The 9,595-nt window shown below is 34.6% G+C and overlaps 1 pseudogene across 1 annotated transcript; it reads right to left on the bottom strand.

The window, feature by feature from the left end:
- Positions 1 to 2,617: 2,617 nt before the first annotated feature.
- LOC143602165 (CRS2-associated factor 1, chloroplastic-like) lies at positions 2,618 to 8,241 on the bottom strand (annotated as a pseudogene). The gene is made up of 5 exons (XR_013147783.1): positions 7,292 to 8,241; positions 4,843 to 4,970; positions 4,549 to 4,773; positions 3,358 to 3,484; positions 2,618 to 3,265 (listed from the first exon to the last, which is right to left on the bottom strand). The product of XR_013147783.1 is annotated as a CRS2-associated factor 1, chloroplastic-like (transcript).
- Between the last annotated feature and the right edge of the window lie 1,354 nt (positions 8,242 to 9,595).

Below are 9,595 nucleotides of genomic sequence, written 5' to 3'. Positions count from 1 at the left end.
AACCGAAAACCGAACATTCGTTTAAAAGACTTTGTTGTTGACTTTTTGAATGAAAAACTTAAGTATCATCATTATAAATTATTATACAAGTCCTTTGATGTTTGGGCATGTGGTTACTATTCTTGATCTTATTCCGAGTTGGAAACCGAACAAAACCGATTCCATTCGCTTAAAACACACAAGTGTGTTTCTAGCTATCAAGACTTGTATATTTTTTTAAATATATTTTATAAACTGATTTTAATTATTTTCGTAAAGTACTTGGAATGTTGAATCCAACTTGATCTTATAACAAAGTTTGGACCAACGAAACCGAACACTCGCTTAACGGACGTTGTTGATTCTAAAACAATAGAACTACATACTGGTTAAGTCATCTTAAATTTTATTGAGTTATCTCATAACATTCATTATTTTGGAAAGTTGACTTTGGGTTTGACCAATTACCAAGACCCGAACCAACAACTCGAACACTCGTTATTTTAGTATCTATATTATAAAGGGATTTGCATTCTTGCATTTTTACCCACCTTATTACTTAACATAGGTTGAGTAAAATTAAGGGCTAGATACTCTAACCCGGTTTCGAGCAAACTTATATTTTTAAAGGACTATTATCATAACTTCTTAAATATTTACATTTTAAACCTTAAACTTTAAATTGTTTACATTTCCTATCATTTATTTTATTTAAAGAACTTCCTAGATAACCTTTCTAATACTAGACTTCATTTCATCTAGACTTTGCTCGTTAAACCTCATCCTTCCGGTTACTCGTCATTCTACCAATCAAGTTTATTACTTGAATGTGAGTACTTTCATTAAACGTTTTCCATCTTTCGTTTTGGGGGTGATACTGCATACCTATTCAAACTAAATGTTTTATACTTTAGTCTTAAACCACAAACTTTATTGTACACTTTACTTAACTAAATGCTCGATTTTGTGTTATATGCTTACATGCTTAAATGTTAAAGTGTTTACCGCTTTGGTTGGTTGATTCATAAATCCGAGTATATTTGGCATCCCCTTATAGAAAGGTGTCGTTAATGTATTATTATTAACGATTTCATATAAAATCCGAGCTATTTGGTATTCTCTTATAGCAAGGTGTCGTTAATATATTCTTATTAACGATTTCATAAAAATCCTAGTCTATTTGGCATCCCCTTATAGCAAGGTGTCGTTAATGTATTCTTATTAACGATTTCATTATCTAAATTGTTGCTATTATTTATTGTTTTGTATACAAGTTATGGAATTTCCTATTATATACTTATTGTTCAAAACTATGAAATTGCTCACCAACCTTTGTGTTGACAAATATTATTTAATGCAATTTTACAGGTTTGACTTTAGGTTGACTCGAGGACTTGAAGGAAAATGTAATCAAGACTATTAGGATATTAGCAAAATGAACAATATATAATTGCTATGTTTGAATTCAGTTATTGTATGAACAAGTTATGTGACTCTTTATGATTTAATAAATTTAAATGAGTTGATTAAATATTGTCACTTCAATAGTGTCTTGTGTTCTTGAGCAATCGCTTGTACCCCGGCATGCCCCGCTGCCTTTGGTCGGGTGTGACAAATCATGTACTGACACTGATTATAGTTGATGTCAGGTTGCACGCTCACCCCACCCCACCACACTGCGCAAACAGCCATCTAGTTTTATTAAAGCTCAAGCCATTCTGTCAAACACTCTAATATTCTAAAAGGCTACTGCTAACAGCTACCAGCTTCACCACCCGCTTCCAGCCAACAGTTAGTTTTGCCAAACATATCCTATGTGTAGTGTGCGACACGTTAAAGTGTCACGCATACAATGAGACTTCAACTTAACATGATAATATCTCTTTTTATAAGGGTATTCTGGTTTTAACTTAGTTCAATCATTTATAATTGATTTTTAATCATTGTTTTTACTTATTAAAATATATTTTTCATTAAAAATATTAATTTAAATAACTAACACACACAATTAAAATCTAACTCGTAGATGGTTTCGTTTAAATTTATTTGGGTACCGCAACTGAGCAGGCTTGAGAAGAATTTGGTTCATGTTGCTAAATGATGTTTTTGACCGTTTAGACAATCGACAAACTCACATCGACGTTACTAGATGCTACTTTGACGATTTCCACGACTCCCAAGTTTTATTATACATGGTCAACGAGGTTTTATGTTTCTCTTTATATATTCTATGAGCCTTCGTTAAGATGTCCAAATCGCTAGTGCCTCTTCCTTTTGACTGACTATTTGATAACCGTTTGCAGATGGTATTAAGATGTTTGAGTTCGGTACGCATTGCTATCCATTTTATGTTTATGACACGAGCTTATAAACATTTTATTTAAAAAGATGGGACATTGGTGTAGAGAAGAGCTATGGAAGTGATAGCGTAGGCAACTAAAGAACCGCCCGACAGCCTTTCAACATTACATTTATGGTGTTGGTAGCTCGGGTTCGGCTCGTTTACATCCATAATATTAGCACCTATACTTTTAAAACACAAGTTGCACAGAACTTTACCACCCATTTAACAAATAAAATATGAAATGAAAAACTTGAATAATTAATTGCTCTATATAACTTATAATATATGATACAAATACTAACCTAGTAACTTAGCAAGTTCATCAACTCTAAGAGTGGTTTGTGGAGCTACATCAAGATAATTTTCTTTCAAATCATTCTTTCGGGTTCTCGGTTTTGTGTTTTTCCCGCCTTTTCTTTGCACGGAAACCGTTACAACCTCGTTTGCAACCGTTTGATGACCTCTTCCTTCTCAGTTGACGACGTTATCGCAACTTTCTTAGGACGTTCGACTCTGAAGGTAGGCCCGGGCTGTGCGGATTTCGAAAAAGCAACCGCCTTTGCGACACCACATCAGCATCCAAATGGGAATCTTCTAAAACTATGCAATCCCGTCTTGGACAGCCTGCTTTAACATCGCCTTCACTCCCGTTAAACAATCTTGATCGTTCCTCATGTTATTTGATATATTATTTTCAATACTACGGACGGTGTGATTTTATTATCAACGTTGTCGGGTGTTGGAATTATAGTTTCATTCTGTTCAGATTCAGACTCGCTGTCGGAAGGTGTTGAAATTATGGTTTCATTTTTTTCAGACTCGGTGTCGGGATTCCTGGCTTCTTGAGGCCTGTTTTCGTCTGTGAACATTGATTTCCAATTTTGCCCTCGCCATACGAGTATGTGTTCTTGTTCAAATGAAATCAACACAAGGGACAAGATCCTGAAATGACATTATTAATATAAGTTTGTTAATCATATGACATTAATATAATTATTCATAAAACATTCTAATAATTTTGGAGAATCACATACCTTTAGTTTTGCTCCGATTTTTCGGTAATCACTTCCATTCATACCTTGACAATTTATTCTCACTAAATCACATGCTTCAAATGCTTCTCTAACATTTTTAACAGATCACAGTAAACTCCATTTTTCCCTGAAACAAGTGGCAAATAATATATTATAATTAGTTTTTCAAAACAACCAATAAAATCTTTTACAAAAATTCTTTTTCTATACATTGTCGAAAATGGCAAATGTCGGTGGGCTCGTAAACAAACAAAAATCTGTTCATGTTCGTTTGTTTATTAAACAAACAAACTTCTCTCCGAACGGTTCGTTTACAGGCCTAAATGTCGGGAGTTGGCTAACCGGTTAGTCGGTTACCTTGTCAACAAAGTCAGATATTACTACTCAAGTCTCAAGTTATACAGGTTCAACTGTAAATTAATCTTGCGAACAATATGATTTAAAAGATTTAATGCATCATAAATAGGGCGGCAAATAAACTGAACATTCAGCGAATAGTTCGTGAACCGTGGGAAGGAAGTTAGTTTACGTTCGTCCTTTTGATAAATAAACAAACACGAATAAGAAATCTGAAATTCCGTTCGTAATGAACGGACATGAACACAGGTGGCGTTCATTCATTTGTGTTCATGAATGTTCGATAATGTGTTCATTTACGTTCGTTTGTTTATGTTCGTTAGTTAAAGATTTGTTTTATATTTTTATAATATTTTATTTGTAATAACCAACCTAACATTTAAATTTTATAACTTTATTGTTTATGCTCAGTTCGTTTCAATAATTGTTTGTTTTACGAGGTCTTGATTTAACTAACACCAAATCTAACATTGCTTCATTGACATTATCAGAATAAAACCGCCGATTGAGGGATAATTTTGTTTATGAGTATTATTAATATTAATATTATCTCAAGTGCTAAACTTTATATTTAGTTACGTGATTATGTCTAATGTTTTGGAATAAGAATGTTCGTTTTTTTATTCTTAAAGAGTATATGTTCGTGACAAGTTCAATTCTTTAACGAACGAACACGAAAAAGATTTTGCGTTCAGTTAGCGTTTATGAACCGTTAGTGAACGGGCTTAATGCTAAACGAACGAACATGAACAACGCTTCATTCGGTTGTTTACAGCCCTAATCATAATACACTTCAGTCAACTTTTGACCAGGTTGACCAGTATAAGGGCTTACCAAGTTTACATATCGGCGTCAATTCTCGTCCTTTTCTGCGCATTTCAGTTGCCTCTTCAAGAGTTACCCTTCTGGGACCCGTTGAATGAGCCTCGGGTATACAGGGGTTACGGGCTTCCATAACATAAGAGGATAAACCGGGCGAGTTTTGTAGTTATAATTTCTACCTCGAAAAAGATACACGACTCCTCCTTTGCTGTATATTACTTTCCCTCCTGTCTTCTCCTGTTACAAAATAAATTGTAAAAAAAATGATTTATTTTTATAAAAATTTATAATGTATTTAGGACGAACCTCTAATTGTTGTCGAACATTGTCCATGTCGACTGTGCATACGCCTTTACATTTTATTTTGCAAACCCTTCGTCGTTTCCAATGAGCTTGGATATTATCCAACATATTGTGTGTCAAACCATCTCTACCTAAAATATTTAAAATGCATAAGCAATGACCATCTATAAACTTCTTTATAATAATATTTGAAAACAGACTCTAGATGACGTTTCTAATCATCGATATAATAAACTGAACCAACCGAAATCTTAAGGTTTTAATAAATGTTTATGACTTACGACTCCCTCCGTCTACGCTTTGATTCAGTCGGTCAAACTTGCATGAGTCAAATATACAATTAGTAATTGTAGAGTTACTAACGACATGAAGCTTCAAAATACATCTAAAAGAACAATTAGTATTTAGACATGCATTTTCAAGTTAATTATTGGAGCTTCAAGAATCATAATCAAATAATGATTGATTGAACTTACCGAAAAATATGTAACTATACCTTATATCAATAATCAGCAGTTTACCAAAATTTGTTTTTTTTTTACTTTAATATTCAAGCTGATTGTTGCTAACACCCTGATTTGAATAAAAATCAGTCAAATGTTCATTAGGGGCATACAAAGTTACTTTTCTATTAAACTGTGGTTGCTCTTGGCAACTAAAAGCTAAAGTTAGGAGCACCTTCAGTCACACTGCGACTCTGAACTATCGGTCAATATAAATTTAATTTAGATTATTTGTCAATTGTTTTAACATGTATTAGACAACATTATGATTGGAATAAAAATCAGCCAAATGTTCATTTTCTATTATACTGAGATTGTCCTTAACAACAAAATTAATAATTTAGATTATTAATATCTAAATTACCAAAATTAAATAAAAAAACCTTGTTTGTTCAATTGTTCGTGTTCGATCAACTAGTCGCCGACTTTTAATCGTTCGGTTCGTTTACAAAGCCAAAAATTAAGCAATAAAAAACCACTAATCTTGAAATCAATGCCCAACTTGCTCAATTTGAAGTTAAACAACTAAATTAGTCATTAATCAATAAAAATAAAAATAATACCCATATTCAATTGCCTTGAGATTTCAAATTACCAAATTAATTAAGATTATTAAAATCTAAATTACCAAAATTGATAAAGATAAAAATAATATATTTTATAAGATGATCCGACTTTTAACCTAATTTAACCGACTAATATCACCAACTAATGCAACCCACCAATTAGCAAATAGACACCGAATAACTCCAATTTTCACAAAACTGTTTTAACAAATGAACACGACAAGAAAAACATCATTTTTCAACTGTTCGTGTTTGATAGTTTGTTCGGTAAAAGTTATCCGAAACGAGCACAAACATGCTCTGTTCATCTTCGTTCGGTTCATTTACATACCCATATTCATTGCCATGATGATTACAAGTTACCAAAATAAATTTAAATTATTAAAATATAAATTACCAATATTAATAAAAATAATAATTTTTTAAAAAAAGATCTGACTTTTAATCGACTATAACCGACTAATATCACCGACTAATGTAAGCCACCGATTAGCAACTAGTCACCGACTAACTCCATTTTTTATAACACTGTTCTAACAAACAAACACGAACAAGAAACCCTCGTTTGTTCAATTATTCGTGTTCGATCAACTAGTCGTCGAAATTTATCGTTCGGTTCGTTTACAAAGCCTAAAATTAAGCAATAAAAAATCACTAATCTTGAAAATCAATGCACAATTTGAAGTTAAACAACTAAAATAATCGTTAATCAATAAAAATAGAAAATATACCAATATTAATAAAGATAATATTTTTTTAAAAAATATCCGACTTTTAATCGAATTTAACCGACTAATGTAACCCACGGATTAGCAACTAGTCACCGACTAATTCCAACTTTTACAACACATCTTAACGAACAAACGCAAACAAGAAACCCTCGTCTGTTCAATTGTTCGTGTTCGATCGTCTGTTCGGTTAAAGTTATCCAAACGACCAGTCGCACACGACCATGCTCTTTTCATGTTCGTTCGGTTCATTTACAAAGCCTAAAATTACGCAACAAAAAAACCACTAATCTTGAACGTAACAACAAAAGTCAACATTCAACACTTAAGTTATCAAATAAAATCAATGTAACAATATCATACCCGTATTCAATTGCGTTGATGATTTCAAGCACCCATATTCAAGAAAACATACCAATATTAATAAAAATGATATTTTAAAAAAAAAAGGTTCGATTTTTAATCAGTAACTCACCGATTCGCACACTTTTCTTAACAAACGAACACAAACAAGAAAACCTTGTTCCGATATTTTACAACTCCGTTCTTAATGAACAAACACGAACGGTTCAATTATTCGTGTTTTATCGTTTGTAATGCTCATGTTCGATCAGTTCGTTTAAAATGCCTAAAATTAAGCAATAAAAAATCATACCCATATTCAATTGCCTTGATGATTTCAAACACCCTTTAACAAGCTCATCAACCTCCTCCTTCGACAACGGCTCGCCCAACACCTCCTCTCTCTCCCTCACATACCTCGGTCCCGTCCCCGCCAAAAATGGTCCCGGAGCCTGCACCGGCTTCACCCCTTTCTTATGCACCGGCGGCAACGTAAACGAGTCAAAATCAATTTGTTTCTTACTCGCGGGCAACGGCTTCTTCCCCGTCCATGGCCTCGGCATCGTCCCCGGCCCAAACGGGGCGATCGCGGGCTCCCGCAGCCTCACCGGCTTTACCTTCGGCGTCTCGGTGTAACTATACTGAAACTCAAACGGCGCTTCGGGTACGACATACGATAGCCCGTTTTCGCCGATTTTAAACCCGGGTTTGTCCTCGATTTCGCTATCAATTCGTCTAACTCTCACAATTGGTTTAAACGCAGGGTGTGTATTATTATCATCATTATTATTATTATCACTAGAGTTTTGAGGGTTTTGACCGGGTTTTGTGTACTTTGACTTTTTGGCGGGAATTGAGCGGCGGGAAGGTGACGACGGCGTTCCGGTGGACTTGTAAGGTGGTGGGTCGGCGGCGGATTGTTGAATTCCGGTGAGTTTTCCGGCGAGTTTACCGGCGGAATCGAAGCGTTTGTTGATGCGTAACTGGCGTTCGATTTGTTGTTGAGTGAGTTCATGGGTGGTGGGTTTTTGTGGGTTTGGGTTGTTGTGCCACCGGGAGAGGCGGATGACGGTGGCCGGACGGTGGTGGTGTGACGGTGGCCGGAAATTTGGGAATTGGATTAGGGTTTTGAAGGTTAGAGCCATTGGTAGGGGTTTGAGGTGAGATGTGAATATTATTATTATCTTTAAGGGGTGGTAATGAAAATAATAAAGCATGTGGGTTATTATCAATATGACACCCTAAGGATTTAATGTTTGATAATGTGTTGTGATTTGACTGGCAAGGGTTACTAGCAGTGGAGTTTTAACCGACTCATCTGTTTACTAGGGTGTTGTGGGTTAACCAACTTTAACTAGATAGTTATTGATGGTGGAAGAAAGAAAGAAAGAAAAAAGAAGTTTGATCGGTTGTTAGGTTATTAGTGTGTTAAGTAACGACCCATAGTATCGACCCGTTAAAGACACGGTGTGGTGTGACTGACGTTAAGGGTGTGTCACCTTTAAATGACCACTGGCGTCATTGTTCCACAATGAGTAGCCTTATCGTTTAAGTTAGCTATATCGGTGGTTTGGCCGGATTAGAAGTGAGAAGGTTCAGTTTACGATTTGGAAAACTGATTTTCACGGTTTGTTCGTGCCCCCATCATTTAATTTCGTCGGCACCAGGTGATGATGAAAGACTAAGAGAGTATGTCGTTCACTAGTTGGATACTTGAACTGAACGAGTTTTAGGTGAGGGTTTTCAAGGGCATTGGACTTAGGTGAGGGTTTTCCCCAGATCAGAAGACGAGTGTATCCCGATGTGATGAATTTAGCCAATAGCCTAGTTGAAGGATTTGTTGGTCATTCAAATATAAAATAAAATAGAAAGTGGGTACGGTAAATGCCTTCAGAATGTAAGTTAAAACATGTGGAACTTATCTAAGTCATTATAAACGTTTATGTTTTAGCGGTTCTAAAAGAATGTTGGTATAAATAGATCGTTCTACGATAGGAACGGGCCAAACCTGGACATAAACATTAGCGGACCATGATCGAGAACGAACACTATGAAATATCAAACTTGCTAACTAGACCACTCCAGGGGTTGTGTCAGGTTAATTAGACATGCTTAGAATTCAATCTCAAGTTATACAAGAGTGGTTGGGCTACCAAAATATGTGTTAATGTATACATGCAAACTACCAATATGTACACGTATACACAAACTAGGTTACGTGTCCGTGTAATACACGGGGTAGTATTAAAATAAAAACAATAAAAGAAAATAATATTATAATATAAATATTAAAAAATGATTAACATCTTTGTATACTATATGAGCTGAACAACCAAAACGAATGTGTGTTTGTATAACTGAAGAACAAATTCATCATTTACTTTTGCCACTAAAGTAATGACATTTTATATTGAAAAACATTGATCTCAGGTTGAAACGTCTACAACCGTTTTATAAATCAATACAATAGTAAACTAATAACATTTATATTCTTAAATTAGTAATGTTAAAGTGTAAAACTTGCTAATAACTAACTCACCTGAATACAACATTAGTATATCTTCTATGTAATCATTTGTTCAAGTTTCTTCCATGCTTTCTAACAACATGCATGATG

This window comes from Bidens hawaiensis, unplaced genomic scaffold (genome assembly GCF_021521415.1).
Source record: "Bidens hawaiensis isolate Kalapana, Puna unplaced genomic scaffold, B.hawaiensis_p1.1 tig00058068_1, whole genome shotgun sequence".
NCBI lineage: Eukaryota > Viridiplantae > Streptophyta > Magnoliopsida > Asterales > Asteraceae > Bidens > Bidens hawaiensis.
This window is presented reverse-complemented; position numbering and strand designations above follow the sequence as displayed.